At 41.0% G+C, this 23,982-nt stretch overlaps 1 protein-coding gene across 1 annotated transcript in view; it reads right to left on the bottom strand.

The window, feature by feature from the left end:
* LOC121441120 overlaps positions 1-23,982 on the bottom strand; it is a 165,307-nt gene that overhangs the window by 115,948 nt on the left and 25,377 nt on the right. The gene's annotated exons all lie outside the window — the stretch shown is intronic.

Here is a 23,982-nt window from a genome sequence, read left to right as displayed (position 1 = left end):
TAATTTTAGTGACAGTTTTCCTTCTGTGTGGACAATGCTCCCGGTAAGAGCTAAAGTTGGGGACTGCAGACCCAGAGACCCTGAATTTCCTGTGACCCCTTGTCTGCCAGAGTAAACAACTTATTTTTCTATGCTTGCAGCTGCTCTGAGCATGAGACCCTTATGAGCTCCTGATAGCAGGGGCTTGGTTTATCTGGTGGGCTTGCAGCTGAAAAATCCCGAAAGCTAGGGCGTGGCCATTAGTCAAGGAGAGCCCTATATAAGCTGCCCTGGAACACAAGAAAAGGGACATTCTTGATTCAAGGGAGCATTTCGGGCATTTTGATATCAAGGAGAACCCATGTCTGTCTGTCTGTGTGTGCGTGTGTGTGTGTGTGTGTGTGTGTGTGTGTGTGCGCACGCGTGCTTGTGTGTGATTATGCACATGTGCGTGTGTATTTCAATCTCAGGCCCCTTGAGCAACTCATGAACCTTCCCTCAGTACAGGTAGTACAGGCACAGTACACGTAGCATAGGACTATAATACATGTAGTATGCTACAAGCTAAAGGCAATTGAACAAATACACCAAAACCAACCAGGAGAATCCCTCTTTCTAAGTCCATTTTCAGGGTTGTCCAAGAGACTCTCAAAACGTCATAGGCTCTCGCTACTGTCACTAGTTGCCACTCATAGCTGAAAGGCAAGTCCATATTGCTGAGAGACCATGCACATCAGATGTTGGGTCCAGAGACCTCTGAGCAGAGGCAATCATTCATAGAGACATGCAAGCTTCGAACAGATGGACACACTTCTGTCTTATCTAGGTGAGATACCTATAAACCATGCCAACTATCATGACAGTTTAAGTGACAATAAACATACAGTTTAAGTGCCAATACCTGGAAGTAACCAACAGCTCTCTAACTGGACTTAAGGCTCACTCCACAAGTGGGAAATCACGACTGGTTACTGGAAACCAACTAGCTACCTACTGCACGCTATGAAAGTCATGGATCTTAGAGAAAAACCTACAACCACTATAGTACTTAACCAGACTAATGTCTAATTTCTTTCTAAATGTTTGTTCTCATACCCACAGATAAATATAATCCTCAGTCTTCATTGAGAAAACTTCCATTTACAGCAGATTGAGACTATTACAGGAAACTACAACTAATCAAAATGTGTATTTGTGATTTGTGGATCCAGGTCTAACAGATGCATGAAAAAAATCCCAGACAAAAACAACAACAACAACAACAAAAACCCTTACCTGAATAAGGACAAACAATAGGGATGAGGGGATGAAAACTTTTAAGAGCCAGAGGAAGAGGGAGTTTGCTGTCATACTGTTATCTCTCTGTAATGTCAGAAGGTAAACCTGCAAAGTCTCACTACTCTGACCGCCTAAATGAGATCTAAACAAGGAAGTCACCAATAGACATGCGAACATGGACAATGAACACTCAAGAGGGCTCAGTCCTACCAAAAGAACTACAGACAACTGAAGAATGCTGAGAAATTGTCTTCCCCAGGGAACTTAACATTTTGCATGACAAATTAGTCAGCCTAGAAAACGTATACCCGAAAGTAATATGAAGCAGACTTATCATGTTGTATTTATATGTTAGGAATACACATGAAAGCACTCTCTCACACACATAGATATAAGAAAGAGAGACAGAAGGAGAGAGAGAGAGAGAGAGAGAGAGAGAGAGAGAATATAATAACTATTCATTAAAGAAGAGGACAATATATGAAAGAGCAAAGAGAGACATATGGGGGCTCCTTCTTCTCCTTCTGCTCATTCAGCCAATAGCCGCTGTGATACCAGCTCACTGGGATGTGGTCTCTCTCCCTTTAAAAGAGCTGTCACTTCCCTCTGCTTTCTCTCTGGCTTCCAGCTCTGCTTCCTTTGACTATGCTCCCTTCCTGATTGCACAGAGGGCTGTTTTCTGGGATGGTTATCAGTAATTTTTCCCCCTTAAATAAATAACCATTCTATTAAACATAATTCCAAACTTGTGTGAGATTGTTTGTGACTTATGTTGGTTTTAGGACCCCTCCTTTCCCCTGCTTGCCTGCCTGCTGCCAGCTTGTTCTGGCATGAGCCCTCCTGGAATGCACTCCACAGACTCGCACAGTCTCTGCACACCTGGTTTGCTCTTTTCTCATTCATTTTTAAATCTCCCTTGCAAGCCCAGTGCTTAAGTGGCGCGAACCAGAGCACAATCAGTTGCCAAAAGCTGTATCCCCTCAGGGCGACTCTGTCATGTGAAGGCATATGCAGCTTCTGAGTTGCTCTTCTCAACCCCTGGATTCTGGGTTTCTGATTCCGTGTATGGAATTGATTTAATTACATTTATTTGTTTAGCAACTCTCATTTCCTAGTTTTTAAAAAATACTAAGGTGGCCGGGCGGTGGTGGCGCACGCCTTTAATCCCAGCACTTGGGAGGCAGAGGCAGGCGGATCTCTGTGAGTTCGAGACCAGCCTGGTCTACAAGAGCTAGTTCCAGGACAGGCTCCAAAACCACAGAGAAACCCTGTCTCGAAAAACCAAAAAAAAAAAAAAATACTAAGGTGGACACTGAAACAGATCCCACTTTTTTCACCTTTGCAGTGGTTCCAATCGCGACTTGGCAACAGCATCACCTGCTGGATAATAGGTAATATGGCAGTTTGTGTTTCCAATGCAAATTTTAAGCTTTATTTCCTAATACAATGGATTATAGCATGCAAGGTTTATATGACTATGGGGATACCTTAATTTACTGGTTACTAGGTATCAGTTTTCTTTTCAATATGCTGTCATTAAGGAAGAATATGGCATTACTAAGAATGATACAATCTTTACTAAAAACTCATTCAGGTCAGGAGATTCAGGAATTAAGAGAGACAATGATAAAAAGATTTGAAATGATTGAAGAAATTATTGGTGCTGGTGGACAGAGTAAGAAGATACAAGGACAGGATACAATGCCACCACCAGCTATTAGAATGGCTTACCCACGATTTTAGCAACATACCCTGTAATTTATCCTGACAAAGAGTCAACTTCTAAAGGCTCAAAGGGTATCAAAGAAGCTAGATGGATGCCAATAGGAATGAATGATTTAAAAGAAATTGAGGAAGCTGTTGTTAATTATGGCTTGCACTCTGTATTTGTTAAAGAAATGATAATGATTTGGGCTTCTAATGTCACAAAATTAGATGATTTTTTTCACTTAGTGTCTGCAGTTTTAGATGCTTCACCTTCCTTGATGTTTGGAATTTATTTCAGAGAAGAATCCAAACATATGGAACAATGAGGAAGAGCAAAAGGTGTGGAGGTTTCCCAAGATTAAATTCTTGGTGTAGGACCATATGCTGATCCATATGGTCCAAGCCCTTTATGACGAAGAAATATTGTCAGTATGTTACAAGGCAGCCTTAAATGCTTGGAATAGAATACAAGATCCAGGGAAAAGGGTCAAATCATATACTAGGATTAGGCAGGGGCAGAGAGGACCCTTTATTGACGTTTTGCAAAGATTAATTAAGGCTCTGGACATAGGGGTAACAGACCCAGAAGCTAGACGAATACTACTTGAATCTCAAGCTTTTGAAAATGCAAATATAGATTGCAAAAAGATAATTGGGCCTTTAAGGTCTAGATCAGAACCTATGGATGAATGGATTCAGCATACAATGAATGTTGAGATGTTTAGCTATAATGATGAATCTTGGGTAGGAGAAGCAATTTCCAAACAATGAAAACACATCAAACTGCCAGGTGTTTTAATTGTGATAAATTAGTACATCTGAAAAGGGAATGCAGGCAAAGAATTTCTAGGAAAAATATCTCCTCTGGGAATGACAAAAATAGGAGACCTCGGCCTTCAGGTATATGTAGGAGATGCAGTAAAGGCTGACATTGGTCCAACGAATGCAGGTCAACAACAGACAGACATGGCAACCTGATACCATCGGGAAACCCCTTGAGGGGCCTCTTGCACCAAGCCAAAAGTAGCCCATCTCTGCCCCAGAGAGGAGAGGGAATGGCGTCTGTCTGAGTCACCTTACCTTACTTTCTCTTCCTCCCAGCATTCTGTTCTGTTTACTCCATACACCTATGTTCTAACCTATGAGACCAAGCAGTTTCTTTATTAATTAACCAAGACCTTCCTCCATCATTTCCCCTTTTTCTGTTTAAACAAAAAAAGAAAGGCTTTAACTTTATCATAGCAAAATTACATATAACAAAACAGTTATCAAGTAAAAATTAAAATATTTACATCTATTTTATCTTTATCATTACTAAGGAAAACTATAACTAACTATTCTTCAACTCCATCAAAGACTCCAGAAAGATATTACCTAAGCAAACAAGAAATAAGCAACTTTCAAAACTCTAGAAATGACAGAGACATCTCGCTGCCTGGACAGTCACCCAAAGTTCCTCTGTACCATTGGGGCATCCATCTTCAGCCTACAGCAGACTTTTTCCATGAAGCAGGAAATTGAAAAGGCAGTTCAGTCACTATCTGCTGTGTCCTGAAGAATGTCTCGCAGACACTTTCATAAATCAGGAACCCTGATAGGTCATCTCACCTTTAGGCAAGTTCAGCAGTCCTCTCTCTGAGGGTTCTCTGTGTCCAGGTTATGCAACAGTCCAGGCAAGAGCAGTTTCTCGCCCAAACAGCTAACCAACTCCATAAGGAGCCTCTTCGATGCCCATCTTCCTCTTGAAGTAGATTGATGCTGCCAGGAACAGAGTGTGCCATTGTCATGAAAAGTCCTAAGTTATTAAAATGTTAAAATGCCATATTTTGTAGTCTTTGAAAGATATGAAGAATGCCAATTTAACTGAAATATATCTATGTACATCTAGAAAATCTAACTAACATAACTACAAGCTTGACTATTATCAATGATTATTCATTAACAATCTATATACATCACATTTTAAAATGAACTACACAATCACAATACCCTAATCAATACCAGAAATATATATATACAATATAACAAAATTGACCTTAAATTTATATCAACAAAGCAAAACTTATACCAATGTAAATTATCCATATCTATATCATATCCCCCTTTAAATGTAAAAGAACATTTATAAAAAATATTTGGGAATATGGGCACAGTTATTTCTCTCCAAACTGCTTCCTGCTGTATTGGGGTGCTGTTAATTAGGTCTTTTTTGTTTTGTTTTGTTTTGTTTTTCGAGACAGGGTTTCTCTGTGGCTTTGGAGCCTGTCCTGAAACTAGCTCTGTAGACCAGGCTGGTCTCGAACTCACAGAGATCCGCCTGCCTCTGCCTCCCGAGTGCTGGGATTAAAGGCATGCGCCACCACTGCCCTGCTAATTAGGTCTTTTATGGTATAACCTGTCTGTTAGGTTCATCTCAGTTGGCAGTTGAGAGAAGTCATTTTTGAAGGTGTTCACAGCAACCCTTCAGGAGGGCGTGGTCCATCATACCATATTGGAATAGAAACAATCTACAGGGTCTCATCCAATGTGAAAACAAAAGAAGAAACTCTTTTCCGAAGTATCATATCCTTAGAGTCAAATTCCGAAGTCAAGGTATTTTCAAAATATCTATGTTGGATTAGTTCGGCAGCATTTATAAACAAATATCTTTTAGCAGCTGTTGCTCCTTCCTCAGCATTCAAACAATTCAAAGAGAGCATAATAGCATACAATATCAAAACTTGCTGTTTATTTTCCATCTTTGTACAGCTCTATTTTAACTCTATTTTGTTTATTTTTACTTTTTGAAACAAGTTTTTTTATATCTTTGTCCTGGAATAACTCTGAAGACCAGGCTATCCTTGAACTCTCAGAGCATTGGGATTAAAGGCATGTGCTACCACACCTTGAAGTCACAAAGGTCAATCTCCCTCTGTCTTCCAAGTGTTGGGATTAAAGGTGTGGCCTACCACACCCAACTATTCTCTTTCTTCCTTTTTTTGTTTCTTACTTTAAGAACTTTAATTTTTAGCATGCATATATTTTTAACACACTGTAAATTATTTAACGTTTTTTTTCTTTGAATCTTTCTTTATGGTATATCTCTCTTTTTCTGACTACATGAATCTTTAAGGATAGGGTTAAAGCTGTGGCTTTGACATCTAGATCCAGCCCATTCGTTAGTTTTCCAGCCTCATATATGAGGTTCCGACTGTAGCCACAACTCTATGGTGTTTCAAGGTCCCTGTCAGCAAGCAAGTTGCAGCATTCTGCTCACAGATCACACTCATTTGGACTGACTGCCTGAAAGGGTCAGTTTGCCCTGGCAGGACAGACCAGAAAGCCAGCATTTTAAATAAAACAGCACAACTTTTTTCCTGCTACAGCTGAAAACAAACAAGCATGCAGTCAGCTTTTATCAATACCATTTAAGTGTTTTGTGACAGGACCTCTTAATGACCTGCAGGGTTTTGCAGCTGAAGCTGAGACAGGAAGCGTCTCTTAGATGAGAGCACTTGCTTGCCTCTGGCAAGCAGAGTAGACCTGAGAAATTGCTGCTACCAAGAAAACATGCTTTACTCTATTCTTTCCCAAGCTTTCTCAGGCTTTCTGTGGATTCAGTTGCCCACGCCTCGGCGCCATTCTGTAGTATGAGCTGCAGGCCTCTTCCCACAGCCTGGTTCCTGGCCGCCTGGCTAGCTTATGCCCCAAAACAATAACACATAAACTGTATTCTTTTAAACACTGCTTGGCCCATTAGTTCTAGCTTCTTACTGGATAATTCTCACATCTTGATTACCTATTTCTATTAATGTGTGTAGCACTCCAGGTTCACTTACCGGGAAGATTCTAGCCTACATCCACCTTGGGTTGGCACTTCATCACATCTGCCCCAGAGAGGAGAGGGAATGGAATCTGTCTGAGTCACCTTACCTCACTTCCTCTTCCTCCCAGCATTCTGTTCTGTTTACTCAACCCACCTATGTTCTAACCTATGAGACCAAGCAGTTTCTTTATTAATTAACCAATTACCTTCCTGCATCAGTATGGGCCCACTACAATCTGGAATTCCTTTTCCTTCTCTATTACCAAAAAAAAATGGCCTCTGATAGTTATTGATTTGAAAGACTGTTTTTTCACTATACCTTTACAAGAAAAGGATAGAGAAAAATTTGCCTTCATGGTGCCTACTTATAATAATTCTCAGACTATTAGGGGATGCAAAATAGTCACACATTATGCCAATATTTTGTATGTAAGCCATTGGAAATAATTCATAAGCAATTTCCCAAGTCCATAATTTATCATTACATGGACGACATTTTGTTATCTGATTCAAATAAAGATACTTTAGAAAGGATGTTTGAAGAAGTAAAAAAAAAAAAGTCTTGACTGATTTTTTGGAGTTGATCTTGTATCCTGCCACATTACTAAAGCTGTTTATCAGCTGCAAAAGTTATTTGGTGGAGTTATTGGGGTTGCTTATATACACTATCATATCATCTGCAAATAATGAAAGTTTAATTTCTTCCTTTCCAATTCGAATCCCCTTGATCCCCTTATGTTGTATTACTGCTATTGCTAAAAGTTCAAGCACTATATTGAAGAGGTATGGAGAGAGTGTACAGCCTTGTCATGTTTCTGATTTTAGTGGGATGGCTTTGAGTTTCTCTCCGTTTAAATTGATGTTAGCTGTCGGCTTGCTGTAAATAGCTTTAATTATATTTAGGTATGACCCTTGTATCCCTAATCTCTCCAAGAGTTTTATCATAAAGGGATGTTGAATTTTGTCAAATGCTTTTTCAGCATCTAATGAAATGATCATATGTTTTTTTCTTTAAGTTTATTTATATGATGGATTACATTGATAGATTTTCGTATGTTGAACCAGCCCTGCATCTCTGGGATGAAGCCTATTTGATCATAATGGATAACTTTTGTAACGTGTTCGTGGATTTGGTTTGCCAGTATTTTATTGAGGATTTTTGCATTGATGTTCATGAGTGAGATTTGCCTGTAATTCTCTTTCTTGGTTGAGTCTTTGTGCAGTTTTGGTATCACAGTAACTGTAGCTTCATAAAAGGAATTGGGCAATGACTCTTCTGTTTCTATATTGTAAAATACATTAAGGAGTATATATATTAGGTCTTCTTGGAAGTTCTGGTAGAATTCTGCAATGAAACCATCTGGTTCTGGGCTTTTTTTGGTAGGGAGGTTTTTGGTAACAGCTTCTAATTCTTCGCGACAAACAGGTCAATTTAGATTGTTCACCTGGTCCTGGTTTAACTTTGGTATATGGTATTCATCCAAAAAAAGTGTCCAGGTATGCTAGGACCAGTGCTCAAGAACAGGTTTAAGCTCCTACACTAAGGCTACCCACCCAGAGCGGTGAGCACCTGCCTACAGGGCAGGCCTCAAGGTCCCCTGTAAGGGAGCCTGGACACCTTCAGATTGTGCTCCAGGGGTGCCTGTGCTCTCCTGGATCTCGCCCTGCCTGCCCCGTTTTTCCTTTTGTGCCTGGATCATTGGACTACCAGGCGGCCCTGTTTAGGTACTGAGGAGTTCCATCTGGATGGGTGAGTGTGTGCTATCCAGGGGCAGATTGTCCTGGAAGAGAGCACAAACCCCCCTCCCCCAGCCCCTTCCACAGGGCTATCTTTCTTTCACGACCCCCCCCCCCACCAAGCCTGAGTTTTCTGCTAGGTCCTTTGCTCAGGAACAGTTTTCTGCTCCTACACTAAGGCTACCCACCCAGAGCGGTGAGTGCCTGCCTACCAGGCAGGGCTCAAGGACCCCCAAAAGGGAGCACGTGCATCTTCAGCTTTTGTGGCAGGGTGTCCTGTGTTCTACTCGTCCCGCCCTGCCCCCTAAGATCTCCCTTTTGTCTGCTGGTCATTGGACTACCAGGCGTCTATGTTTCAGTGCTGAGGAGTTCCATCTGGACTGGACAGTTCCTGCTTCTACACTGAAGAGATACATCCAGAGAGTCAGTCACAGCAAAGACTGGACCAAGACACCAGGCTTCTCCTGGCTCCATTTGAAGGAAGAGATGGGAAGGCGCCAAGGCCAGAATTCCTCCAACAACCTGAAAGGCAACATGACATCACCAGAATCCTGGGATGCCGAAATAAGAAGAATTGTACACCCTACTCTAGAAGAATTAGAAGAAATCGACTCAAAAGTGAATTATATGAAAATAATAGAAGACCTTAAACAGGAGGTGAAAAACTGCCATAAACAATTAGAGATTACAAACAAAAAGGTAGAGGAAATGAATAAATATATAAAATATATATATTTATATATAAATATATAAAGAACTCAAGAAACTAGACTTTAAAATGCTAATTAACCCAATTAAAAAATGGGGCACTGAACTGAACAGAGAATTCTCAACAGAAGAATTTCAAATGGCCAAAAGACACTTAAGATGGTCATGCTTAACCTCCTTAGTGATCAGGGAAATACAAATCAAAATGAAGGAAGAGATGGGAATGGACTCTCTCATACATTGCTGGTGGGAATGCAAACTTGTGCAACCACTTTGGAAATCAGTGTGATGATTTCTCAGGAAATTCAAGATCAACCTACCCCTGGACCCAGCAATGCCACTCTTGGGAATATACCCAAGAGATGCCCTATCACATGACAAAAGCATTTGTTCAAGTATGTTCATAACAGCATTATTTGTAATAGCCAGAACCTGGAAACAACCTAGATGTCCTTCACTGGAAGAATGGATGAAGAATGTGTGGAATATATACACATTTGAGTACTACTCTGCAGTAAATAACCAATGACTTCTCGAATTTTGCATGCAAATGGATGGAAATAGAAAACACTATCTTGAGTGAGGTAACCCAGACCCAAAAAGATGAACATGGGATGTATTCACTCATAATTGGTTTCTAGCCATAAATAAAGGTCACTGAGTCTATAATTTGTGATCCTAAATGTCGCGTCCACCCTCGACCAGCAAGGAAATACGCAACACCAGGAGCTCTTCTTGCAGCAGTTTTCAGGACTTATTCACAGCAATCTACCTCCTTCTCCTTCTCTTTCTCTCTCTCTTCCAGGGCAAACCTTCTACCAGCCCTTAAGTTGGCATGGGCTGCCAACCCCGAACTGCCAGGTGGGCACTGCCCATAGGTTCACGCATATGCAGGCAGCTGATAATCATTGCATGGTCATAGCATAGGTCAGGCCTTAGCCATCTCAGAAGTTGATTATACATCTCCATCAGGTGTGACACCATGCAGCTCGCTACATCTAAATAAGCTAAATAAGAAGGTGAACCCAAAGAAAAACATATAGTTATCCTCCTGGCTATGGGAAGTAGACAAGATTGCCGGGCAAAAAATTGGGATCTTGAGGATGGGGTGGGATGGGGGTAAGGGGAGATAGGGAGAGAAAAGTGAGAAGAGGAGGATGGGGGGAACTTGGGGAAACAGGATGATTGGGGATAAAGGAAGGTTAGATAGGGGAGCAGGGAAGCACATATCTTAGTTAAGGGAGCCACCTCAGGGTTGGCAAGAGACTTGAACCTTGAATGGCTCCCAGGTGCCCAGGACAATGTCCTCAGTTAGTTCCTTGGGCAGCTGAGGATAGGGAACCTGAAATGACCCTATCCTATAGCCATACTGATGAATATCTTGCCTATCACCAAAGAACCTTCTTCTGGTTATGGATGGAGATAGAGACAGAGACCCACACTGGAGCACCAGACTGAGCTCTCAAGGTCCCAATGAGGAGCAGAAGGAAGAAGAACATGAGCAAGGAAGTCAGGAACACGAGGAGTGCACCCACTCACTGAGACAGTGGAGCTGATCTATTGGGAGCTCACCAAGGCCAGCTGGACTGTGACTGAAAAAGCATGGGATAAAACCGGACTCTCTGAACATGGCGAACAATGAGGGCTGATGAGAAGCTAAGGACAATGGCACTGGGTTTTGATCCTACTTCATGTTCTGGCTTTGTGGGCGCCTAGCCAGTTTGGATGTTCACCTTCCTAGACCTGGATGGAGGAGGGAGGACTTTGGACTTTCCACAGGGTGGGGAACCCTGACTGCTCTTCGGACTGGAGAGGGAGGGGTTGAGGAGTGGGGGGAGGGGGAAAGGGGCAGGAGGAGGGGGAGGGAAATGGGGGGCTGGGAGGAGGCAGAAAATATTTTTTCAATAAAAAAATAAAAAAAATCTTGCCTAAATGGGGATTACAAATTGCTCCTGAAAAGATTCAAAGAGGAATTTCTATTAATTACCTAGGTTACAGAATAGGATTAAAGAAAATTAAAACGCAAAATGCACAATTTCGGAGAGACCGGTTACAGACTCTTAATGACTTCCAAAGATTGGCGACATTTCCAGTCTACAACCATCTGTTGGGATAACACCTGATCTAATAGTTCATTTAAACAAGACCTTAGATGGTGATAAAGATTTGAATAGTCGCAGAAAACTGACAGCTGAGGCAGAAAAGTAATTGGCAATGATTGAGGAAAAATTACAGGAGGCACATGTGGATAGGGTGAACCCAAGTCTTAGCTGTATCCTAGTCATATTGCCTTCCAGAATTTCTCCTATAGGGATTTTAATGCAGAGGGAAGATATTATTTTAGAGTGGATATTTATATCTAATGAACCTAAGTAAGAAACTAAAAACTTATGTGGAAAAGGTCTCTGAATTTATTATAAAAGATAAGCTGAGATTTCATCAACTAGCAGGTATAGACACAACAGAAATTATAGTGCCTTTTACTACTGAGGACAAAAAAGTTATGGGAAGACAATGAACCATGGCAAAGAGCTTGTGCTAATTTTTTGGGAGAAATTAATAGCAAATATCCCAAAAGTGATAGACTTAACCTCATAAAGAGAACTTCTTGGATTCTTCCTAGAATTATGCCTGATGCTCCAATAACTGGAGTCCGTACATTCTATACTGATGCAAATAAATCAGGGAAAGCAGGTTACAAGTCAGATGAATTGAGTAAGGTGGAACAAAGCCCTTATAATTCTGTCCAGAAGGCAGAATTATATGCCATTCTTATGGTGCTAAGGGATTTTAAAGAACATTTTAATATAGTTACAGATTCACAATATGTAGAAAGAGTTATCTTGCTTATTGAAACCGCTAAATTTAGACCAGATGACACAGAGTTGACTTCATTGTTTGTCCAGGTACAAGACATAATCAGGAACAGGCTTTGTCCGATGTATATAACATACATCCGGTCCCATACAGGTCTGCCTGGTCCTCTAGCACAAGGTAACGCTGAGATTGATCAATTATTGATTGGAAGACTGTTGCAGGCCTCAGAATTTGATAAAAAGCATCACAATGATGGAGGAAGGTTATTGGCTAATAAAGAAACTTCCTTGGCCCATTTGATAGGCCAGCTTTTAGGTGGGTGGAGTAAACAACAGAATGCTGAGAAGAAGAGGAAATGAGCTCAGACTCGATAGCTCTCCTCTCTAGGGCAGACGCGATGAAACTCTGACCCAGGATGGACGTAGGCTAGAATCTTCCAGGTAAGCGCAGCTCGGTGCTACACACATTAATAGAAATGGGCCAGGCAGTGTCTAAATGAATACGGTTTGTGTGTTGTTATTTTGGGGCATAAGCTAGCCAGATGGCCGGGAGCTGGGTGGCAGGAATGCAGGCTGCAGCTCCTTCAACATCACGTCAATAGTAAAGGCCTAAAAAAAGATTTTCTATTACATGGCAACAAGCTAAGGACATTATAAAGAGATGTCCTACTTGTTCTTTCTATAATCAAACACCATTGCCTGCAGGGAGTAACCCAAAGTGTACTCAAAGAAATAAAATATGGCCGATGGATGTGCCCACTTTATGGAATTTGGTAACTTAAAATATGTACACCACACCATAGACTCGTATTTAGGTTTTCAATGGGCTACTGCCCTGAGCTCAGAATAGGCTGATTCAGTAACCACACATTTATTGGTAGTTATGGCCTTCATGGCTATACCTGCACAAATAAAGACAGACAATGATCCAGCATATGTATCTAAGGAAAGGAAATGCTTTTTGGATTATTATAATATAAAATGCATTACAGGTATACCAAATAATCCTACAGGTCAGGCAGTTATAGAAAGATCAAATTGTACTAAAGGATATGCTGAACAAAGAGAAAGGGACGGAAAATACCCCCAGAAATAGATTACATAATGCTTTACTAACCTTGAATTTTCTTAATGCTAATGAGAAAGGAACAACTGCGGCTGAAAGACATTGAATAATGGTTGATATGATGTCGTGATACTGATAGCACTACTACAAGACCTGTTTTGGGTACCAGCTGCACAATAAATCAACCAATTTATTTCAAAGATGTGCTGACCTTTCAATGGAAGACAGGAGATGTGCTACATTGGGGAAGGTGTTTTGCTCTTCTTTCCACAGGAGAAGAAAAATTGTGGATACCATCAAAATTAAAGTTTCGATTTAAAGAGGAGAAACCTCTTGGAAAGGTGAAATGACAGCCCATCCACAATGATGATATTCATTCAAGTGGTAAGAAAAACATATAAAATGGGGGCAGGGTTCTGTTCTTATCTCCACAGGAAAACATTCATCTTTGAAAACTTTAAGGGACCCTGGATGTTTGAATACTAACAGATGGAAAAATAACTGTCCAAAAGGGATTGTCAAGAAAACCGAATAGTTTCTTTAAGAATAAAAATCTAGGATATACAAAGTCATATTTCTAAATTTATAGAGCTGGATTTGGAGATGGACTCTGGCTCAGTCCCTCTCTAATTCCAAGCCTGTTTTTAAAAGAAAAATCCAGAGTTTCTGTCTCATGTCAAGAGCCATAATATGGGACAGAAATAAATATGAGTTTAGAAAACATCTTTGCTTTTCTTCATATCTATCATACCTTTCATTGAATATATCTATCATGCCTTTCATTGAATATATGTATGTCTATATATGTTTATATGATTAATGTTAAAGTTTTTCACAATGAACAATGAGTTTTTCTTGCAGTGACATTTGAAGTTTCCAGGAAGAAGATGGGGCCCCATAACAACAATTCCACCTGGTTGATATTACCTCGTGATACTGATAGCGCTACTATAAGAACTGTTTTGGGTACCAGCTGCACAAGACAGTTCCAACTTGGTTAGCTGAAATGGTGCACATCTTATACAAAATTCTGGCCATACCTGCACAAAATACTCAGAGACTATTTGCAATTTTAAAAGACATTGATCTTGAAATTTAACCATCATTTTACATTCACAGGATCCCCCAGAAAGAACGACACCCCCATGACAGCTGGAAGTAATTCTAGAGGACGACGTCCCCTCTCCCAGTAAAGTTTGTCCTTTGGTTTAAGGACATCATTTAAGGGTTGATTGTAATTAGTATACGGTTGAGGTTTGGGAGGTTGGGGAGAAATTTTGTAAGCTCAGGGATCTTTTTTTTTTTAAAAGAGGGATAATTGGATGATGGGATAATAGATTTGTAATTGTAATTTACTGTTTTTATACAAATATATTGGTATCGATTCTTGTATATTGATAGAAAGTTTAATTCTATTGACTATTGTATGTATACATGCTTCTACCTCTGTTTAAAACATTTTTTAGTAATGTTTCTTTTACATACGTGGGCGCTTTTATATTAGGGGCGTAGATATTCAGGATTGAGACTTCATCCTGATGAATTGTTCCTGTTATGAGTATAAAATGGCCCTCTCCATCTCTTCTGATTGATTTAAGTTTGAAGTCAACTTTGTTAGAAATTAGTATGGCCACACCTGCTTGTTTCTTAGGTCCATTTGCTTGATAAGCCTTTTCCAGTCCTTTACTCTGAGTAGGTGCCTGTCTTTGTGGTTGAGGTGTGTTTCTTGTAGACAGCAGAATGTTGGATCCTGTTTTCGTATCCAATCTCTTAGCCTTGCCTTTTTATAGGTGAGTTGAGCCCATTGACATTAAGTGATATTAATGACTAGTAGTTGTTAACTCCGGTCACTTTTTTAGTAGTGGGGTTTGTCTGTTTCCCTTCTTTGAGTTGTGCTGGTGAAAGGTCTCTAGATGACTGAGTTATTGTGGGCATTGTTGGACTCCTTGGTTAGTGATTTTCCTTCTATTATTTTCTGTAAGGCTGGATTTGTGGCTACGTATTGTTTAAATTTGTTTTTATCCTGGAAAATTTTGTTTTCTCCATTTATAGTGAACGAAAGCTTGGCTGGATATAGTAGTCTGGGCTTGCATCCATGATCTCTTAGGGTTTTTTTGTACATTTTTTTTATTGAGAAAAGAAGAAAAAAAACATAAACAAAAAAATCAACTTTCCACCAACTCCCAGCCTCCCATTTCCCTCCCCCTCCTCCCACCCTTCTCTCCCTCTTCCCACCCTTCTTTCCCTTCCCCCAATCCTCTCCCCCTCCCTCTCCAGTCCACAGAGCAGTCCGGGTTCCCTGCCTGTGGTAAGTCCTAGGTTCTCCCCCCTCCGTCCATATCTAGGAAGGTGAACATCCAAACTGTCGAGGCTCCCACAAAGCCAGCACATTAAGTAGGGTCAAAACCCCGTGCCATTGTCCTTTGTGTCTCATCAGCCCTCATTGTTCGCCATGTTCAGAGAGTCTGGTTTTATCCCATGCTTTTTCGGTCACAGTCCAGCTGGCCTTGGTGAGCTCCCAATAGATCAGCTCCACTGTCTCAGTGGGTGGATGCACGCCTCGTGGTCCCGACTTCTTTGCTCATGTTCTCCCTAATTCTGCTCCTCATTGGGACCTTGGGAGTTCAGTCCAGTGCTCCTGTCTGGTTCTCTGTCTCTATCTCTATCCATCACCAGATGAAGGTTCTATGATGATATGCAAGATATTCGTCAGTATTGATCTAGGATAGGGTCATTTCAGGTTCCCAATCCTCAGCTGCCCAAGGAACTAACTGGGAACGTCATCTTGGGCATTTGGGAGCCACTCTAGGGTCAAGTCTCTTGCCCACCCTAAAGTGGCTCCCTTAACTAAGAATTGTGGTTCCGTGCTCTCCTATCCACCTTTCCTTTATCCCAATTCTCCTGTTTCAACAAGTCCCCCCTCCTTCCCTTCTTCCTTTTCTCTCCCCATCTCCCCTTACCCCCATCCCACCCCATCCCCAAGATCCCAATATTCTCCCCTTGAAATTTGGTCTACTTCCCTTAGCCAAGAGGATAACTATATATATTTCCTTGGGTTCACCTTCTTACTTAGCTTCTTTAGGTTCACCTATTGTAGACTCCGTGGCCATTATTTATGGCTAGAAACCAATTATGAGCGAGTACATCCCATGTTCATCTTTTTGGGTCTGGGACAGCTCACTCAGGATAGTGTTTCCTATTTCCATCCATTTGCATGCGAAATTCGAGAAGTCATTTTTTTTTACCGCAGCGTAGTACTCTAGCGTATATATATTCCATACTTTCTTCATCCATTCTTCCATTGAAGGGCATCTAGGTTGTTTCCAGGTTCTGGCTATTACAAATAGTACTGCTATGAACATAGTTGAACAAATGCTTTTGTCATATGATAGAGCATCTCTTGGGTATATTCCCAAGAGTGGTATTGCTGGGTCCAAGGGTAAGTTGATCCCGAATTTCCTGAGAAACCGAAACACTGACTTCTACAGTGGTTGCACAAGATTGCATTCCCACCAGCAATGGATGAGGGTACCCGTTCCTCCACAGCCTCTCCAGCAAAGGTTATCCTTGGTGTTTTTGACTTTAGCCATTCTGACAGGTGTAAGATGATATCTCAAAGTTGTTTTGATTTGCATTTCCCTGATTGCTATGGAAGTTGAGCACGACCTTAAGTGTCTTTTGGCCATTTGAACTTCTTCTGTTGAGAATTCTCTGTTCAGCTCAGTGCCCCATTTTTAATTGGGTTAATTAGCATTTTAAAGTCTAGTTTCTTGAGTTCTCTATATATTTTGGAGATCAGACCTTTGTCTGTTGCGGGGTTGGTGAAGATCTTCTCCCAGTCAGTAGGTTGCCTTTGTGTCTTAGTGACAATGTCCTTTGCTTTACAGAAGCTTCTCAGTTTAAGTAGGTCCCATTTATTCAATGTTGCCCTTAATGTCTGTGCTTCTGGGGTTATACATAGGAAGCGATCTCCTGTGCCCATCTCCTGTAGGGTACTTCCCACTTTCTCTTCTATCAGGTTCAGTGTGTTCGGGCTGATATTGAGGTCTTTAATCCATTTGGACTTGAGTTGTGTGCACGGTGAGAGATAAGGGTCTATTTTCATTCTTCTACAGCATGACATCCAGTTGTGCCAGCACCATTTGTTGAAGATGCTTTCTTTCTTCCATTGTATACTTTTAGCTCCTTTAACGAAAATGAGGTGTTCATAGGTTTGTGGGATAAAATCCGAGTCTTCTATATGATTCCATTGGTCGACTTCTCTGTCTTTATGCCAGTACCACACTGTTTTCATTACTGTAGCTCTGTAATAGAGTTTGAAGTCAGGGATGGTAATGCCTCCAGAAGATCCTTTATTGTATAGGATTGTTTTGGCTATCCTGGGTTTTTTGTTTTTCCATATAAAGGTGATTATTGTCCTCTCTAGATCTGTGAAGAATTTTGTTGGGATCTTGATGGGGATTGCATTGAATCTATAAATTGCCTTTGGTAGAATTGCCATTTTTTCTATGTTGATCCTCCCAATCCAAGAGCAAGGGAGGTCCATCCATTTTTTGGTATCCTCTTCGCTTTCTTTCTTCAATGCCTTAAAGTTCTTGTCAAATAGATCTTTCACTTCCTTGGTTAGATTTACCCCAAGATATTTTATGCTGTGTGTGGCTATCGTGAATGGTGAAGCATCTCTGATTTCCCTCTCTGCTTCCATATCATTTGTGTATAAGAAGGCAACTGATTTTTTGGAGTTGGTCTTGTATCTTGCCACAGTACTAAAGCAGTTTATCAGCTGTAAAAGTTCTTTGGTGGAGTTTTGGGGGTCGCTTATGTACACTATCATATCATCTGCAAATAACGAAAGTTTAACTTCTTCCTTTCCAATTCGAATCCCCTTGATCCCATTATGTTGTCTTATTGCTATTGCTAGAACTTCAAGCACTATATTGAAGAGGTATGGCGAGAGAGGACAGCCTTGCCGTGTTCCTGAGTTAAGTGGGATGGCTTTGAGTTTCTCTCCGTTTAATTTGATGTTAGCTGTCGGCTTGCTGTATATAGCTTTTATTATATTTAGGTATGACCCTTGTATCCCTAATCTCTCCAAGACTTTGAACATAAATGGATGTTGAATTTTGTCAAATGCTTTTTCAGCATCTAATGAAATGATCATATGGTTTTTTTCTTTCAGTTTATTTATATGCTGGATTACATTTTCGTATGTTGTACCAGCCCTGCAACTCAGGAATGAAGCCTACTTGATCATAATGAATAATTTTTCGGATGTGTTCTTGGATTCGATTTGCCAATATTTTGTTGAGGATTTTGCGTCGATATTCATGAGTGAGATTGGCCTGTAGTTCTCTTTCCTGGTTGAGTCTTTGAGTGGTTTTGGTATCAGAGTAATTGTGGCTTCATAAAAGGAATTTGGTAATGACCCTTCTGTTTCTATATTGTGGAATACATTAAGGAGTATAGGTATTAGGTCTTCTTGGAAGTTCTGGTAGAATTCTGCATTGAAACCATCTGGTCTTGGGCTTTTTTTGGTAGGGAGGTTTTTGATAACAGCTTCTAATTCTTCGCGACTGACAGGTCTGTTTAGATTGTTCACCTGGTCCTGGTTGAGTATTGGTAAATGGTATTTATCTAAAAAAGCGTCCATTTCTTTTACATTTTCCAGTTTTGTGGCATACAGGCTTTTGTAGTAAGATCTAATGACTCTCTGAATTTCCTCTGTGTCTGTGGTTATGTCCCCCTTTTCATTTCTGATCTTATTAATTTGCGTGTTCTCTCTCTGCCGTTTGATTAATTTGGATAGGGGTTTATCAATCTTGTTGATTTTCTCCAGGAACCAGCTTTTTGTTTCATTGATTCCTTGGATTGTTTTCTGTGTTTCTATTTTGTTGATTTCAGCCCTCAGTTTGATTATTTCCAGTCTTCTACTCCTCCTAGGTGAGTCTGCTTCTTTTTTTTTTCTAGAGCTTTCAAGTGGGCTTTTAAGTCTCCAATATGTGCTTTCTCTGTTTTCATTAGGTGGGCACTTAGTGCTATGAACTTTCCTCTCAGGACTGCTTTCATAGTGTCCCATAAGTTCGAGTATGTTGTTTCTTTATTTTCATTGAATTCAAGGAAGACTTTAATTTCTTTCTTAATTTCTTCCTTAATCCAGGTATGGTTCAGTAGTTGACTGTTCAGTTTCCATGAGTTTGTTGGCTTTCTGGGGTTAGCATTGTTGTTGAATTCTAACTTTAATCCATGGTGATCTGATAAGACACAGGTGGTTACTAATATTTTTTTGTAACTGTGTAAGTTAGACCAGCAGAATACAAGAGATGGAAGAAAGAATCTCAGATTCTGAGGATAACATAGAGAAAATAAACGCTCTGATCAAAGAAAACAGCAAGTGGTCAATTTTCGAGAAGTTTACATGAGCTGCAGAGAAGAAGGTATATTCTTTCCTCTTTGGGTGGAATAATCTATAGATGTCTGTTAAGTCCATTTGATTCATTACCTCCATTAATTCTCTTATTTCTCTGTTAGGTTTCTGTCTGATTGACCTGTCCATTTGTGAGAGAGGAGTGTTGAAGTCTCCAACTATTAGTGTGTGCGGCTTGATGGCTGCCTTGAGTTTTAGTAATGTTTCTTTTACGTACGTGGGTGCTTTTATATTAGGGGCATAGATATTCAGGATTGAGACTTCTTCCTGATGAATTGTTCCTGTTATGAGTATAAAATGGCCCTCTCCATCTCTTCTGATTGATTTAAGTTTGAAGTCCACTTTGTTAGAAATTAGTATGGCCACACCTGCTTGTTTCTTAGGTCCATTTGCTTGATAAGCCTTTTCCCAGTCCTATACTCTGAGTAGGTGCCTGTCTTTGTGGTTGAGGTGTGATTCTTGTAGACAGCAGAATGTTGGATCCTGTTTTCTTATCCAATCTCTTAGCCTGTGCCTTTTTACAGGTGAGTTGAGCCCATTGACATTAAGTGATATTAATGACCAGTGGTTGTTAACTCCGGTCACTTTTTTAGTAGTAGGGTTTGTGTGTTTCCCTTCTTTGATTTGCGCTGGTGAAGGGTCTCTAGATGTCTGATTTATTGTGGTCATTGTTGGACTCCTTGGTTAGTGATTTTCCTTCTATTATTTTCTGTAAGGCTGGATTTGTGGCTACGTATTGTTTAAATTTGTTTTTATCCTGGAAAATTTTGTTTTCTCCATTTATAGTGAACGAAAGTTTGGCTGGATATAGTAGTCTGGGCTTGCATCCGTGGTCTCTTAGTTTTTGGAGTACATCTATCCAGGACCTTCTGGCTTTCATGGTTTCCATAGAGAAGTCAGGTATAAGTCTGATAGGTTTACCTTTGTAAGTAACTTGGCCTTTTTCCTTTGCGGCTCTTAATATTCTTTCTTTATTCTGTATATTTTGTGTTTTGATTATTATATGGTGAGGGGGTGTTTTCTTTTGATCCAGCCTATTTGGTGTTCTGTATGCTTCTTGAACCTTCATAGGTACATCTGTCTTCAGGTTGGGAAAGTTTTCTTCTATAATTTTATTAAGTATATTTTCTGGACCGTTGAGCTGCACTTCTTCTCCTTCTTGTACTCCAATTATTCTTAGGTTTGGTCTTTTTATTGTGTCCCATATTTCCTGAATGTTTTGTGATGAGAGTTTGTTGGACTTGCTGTTTTCTTTGATCAGAGCGTTTATTTTCTCTATGTTATCCTCAGAATCTGAGATTCTTTCTTCCATCTCTTGTATTCTGCTGGTTATGCTTGATTCTGTAGTCTCTATTCGTTTACCTAGATTTTCCATGTCCAGCCGGCCCTCTGTTTGTGTTTTCTTCTTTGCCTCCATTTCAGTTTTCAAGTCATGAACTGTTTCTTTTATCTGCTTGATTGTTTTTCCTTGGTTTCCTAGGGTATCATTCACTTATTTACTCAATTCCTCGAACTTTCTGTTATACTTGTCATCCATTTCTATAAGGGCGTTTTTTATATGCTGTTTAAGGGTGTCAATCACTTTCATGAAGTCAGTTTTTTCTGCTTCTTCTTGATTAAGCTGTTCATGTCCTCCTGTTGTGAGGTCACTGGCTTCTGGTGGTTTCGTGTTGTTTTTCAGATTGTTGGGAGAATTCCTGCATTGGCGTCTGCCCATCTCTTCCTCCCAATACTCCCCTTTGGATCTTCTTTACAGGATCAGGTCTTCTTGCCCACTGATGTACCTTCCCAGTGATGTCACTCCCCAGAGATGTTTCTCCACAATGATGTTTCACTTGGGGCCCAGATCGAAACTCCGCCCTGCTTGGTTAGCTCGCCAACAAAGGGCCCACCCTGCTTGTGCGGGCAGGCTATGGGAACAAACGAGCTACCGGCCACCCCTTTGTCCTCCCTGTTCGGGTTCGGTCCCAGCGCCCTAACAGGCTGAGCAGGGAGGCGCTATGCCACCCAAGAAAGGAGGGAGGGAGGGAGAGAGGGGGTGGGGGGGATCTGGATGTAAGCTCAATGGGATAGGAAGAGAGAGCAGGTATGGGCAGTATAGCCCCTGTAGGATGGCCAGGAAGTGTGGGCGGGCTGAGGTATGTTCCCAGCTGCCGCAGCACTCACTCACCACAATGATGTTTCACTCGGTGCCCAGATCGAAACTCCGCGCTGCTTGGTTAGGTCGTGAACATAGGGCCCACCCTGCTTGCTGCGGGCAGGCTATGGGAACAAGGGAGCTACCGGCCACCCCTTTGTCCTCCCGGTTCGGGTTCGGTCCCAGCACCCTATCAGGCAGAGCAGGGAGGCGCTATGCCACCCAAGAAGGGATGGAGGGAGGGAGACAGGGGGTGGGGGGGATCTGGATGTAAGCTGAATGTGATCGATCTCTTAGTTTTTGCAGTACATCTATCCAAGACCTTCTGGCTTTCATGGTTTCCATAGAGAAGTCAGGTGTAAGTCTGATAGGTTTACCTTTATAAGTAACTTGGCCTTTTTCCTTTGCGGCTCTTAATATTCTTCCTTTATTCTGTATATTTTGTGTTTTGATTATTATATGGCAAGGGGACTCTTGGGAATATACCCAAGAGATGCCCTATCATATGACAAAAGCATTTGTTCAACTATGTTCATAGCAGTATTATTTGTAATAGCCAGAACCTGGAAACAACCTAGATGCCCTTCAATGGAAGAATGGATGAAGAAAGTGTGGAATACCTACACATTAGAGTACTACACTGCAGTAAAAAACAATGACTTCTCGAATTTTGCATGCCAATGGATGGAAATAGAAAACACTATCCTGAGTGAGCTGTCCCAGACCCAAAAAGATGAACATGGGATGTACTCACTCATAATTGGTTTCTAGCCATAAATAAGGGTCACGGAGTCTACAATAGGTGAATCTATAGAAGCTAAGTAAGAAGGGGAACCCAAGGAAAAACATAGTTATCCTCTTGGCTAAGGGAAGTAGACAACATTGCCGGTGAGAAAATTGAGATCTTGGGGGTGGGGTAGGATGGGGGTAAGGGGAGATGGGGAGAGAAAAGTTAGAAGGGAAGGAGTTCGGGCCTTGGGAAAACAGTAGGATTGGGATAAAGGAAGTTTGGACAGGGGAGCACGGAACCACAATTCTTAGTTAAGGGAGCCACCTTAGGGTTGGCAAGAGACCTGACCCTAAAGGGGCTCCCAGGTGCCCAAGCCGAGGTCCCCAGTTAGTTCCTTGGGCAGTTGAGGATAGGGAACCTGAAATGACCCTATCCTAGATCAATACTGACGAATATCTTGCATATCATCATAGAACCTTCATCTGGTGATGGATGGAGATAGAGACAGAGACCCACACTGGAGCACTGGACTGAGCTCCCAAGGTCCCAATGAGGAGCAGAAGGAGGGAGAACATGAGCAAAGAAGTCGGGACCACGAGGGGAGCACCCACCCACTGAGACAGTGGAGCTGATCTATTGGGAGCTCACCAAGCCCAGCTGGACTGTGACTGAAAAAGCATGGGATAAAACTGGACTCTCTGAACATGGCGAACAATGAGGGCTGATGAGACACAAAGGACAATGGCACGGGGTTTTGATCCTACGAAATGTGATGGCTTTGTGGGAGCCTAGCCAGTTTGGATGTTCACCTTCCTAGATATGGACGGAGGGGGGAGGTCCTAGGTCTTACCACAGGGCAGAAAACCCTGACTGCTCCTTGGACTGGAGAGGGAGGGGGAAAGTAGTGGGGGAGGGGCAGAAGGGTGGGAGGAGGGAGCATAGGGTGGGAGGAGGGGGAGGGAAATGGGAGGCTGGGAGGAGGTGGAAACTTGTTTTTTTTCTCCTTTTCTCAATAAAAAAAAGAAAAAAAACATTTTTTATGTATTGATATATATTATATAGATATATATAGTATATATTTACCATATTGCAGTGTACATTTCTACCTCTGATTAAGATACATATATATTTTTTATGTATTGATATATATTTACCATATTGTATTGTATATTTGTATATTGGCTTTATTTGGAGGTCATATTGTTTTCATTTATTGCACAGTTGTTTATTATTTTAGTCTTTAAGTTAGATAGGTATTGAGAAATATATAGATCAATAGTCATCTATGTTTTTCATTTATAATTAGACTTATCAGGTTCTTTAGATACATAGAGATTATATTTAGTAAAGAAAGATAGTCTTCAGGCTCTTCAAAGAGCTGTAGAAAATGGCCTGTAATCTAACTCAGTTTCGTGGTAGTGAGACACAATTGTTCCTGGTAACACTGATCTATTCCCGAGAGAATGTTGAACACCAAAGACACTCCACCTGAAGCCTTTCTTCTTGGCAGAACTGGCTTTTGGGCAAAGAAATGCCCATACCTCAACCACTGACAGAGATACAGTGTATCCATAGATGGATAAAACAGGACTGTC

This window comes from Microtus oregoni, unplaced genomic scaffold (assembly GCF_018167655.1).
Source record: "Microtus oregoni isolate MIOR12 unplaced genomic scaffold, Mior012 000073F_ref0000255, whole genome shotgun sequence".
NCBI lineage: Eukaryota > Metazoa > Chordata > Mammalia > Rodentia > Cricetidae > Microtus > Microtus oregoni.
This window is presented reverse-complemented; position numbering and strand designations above follow the sequence as displayed.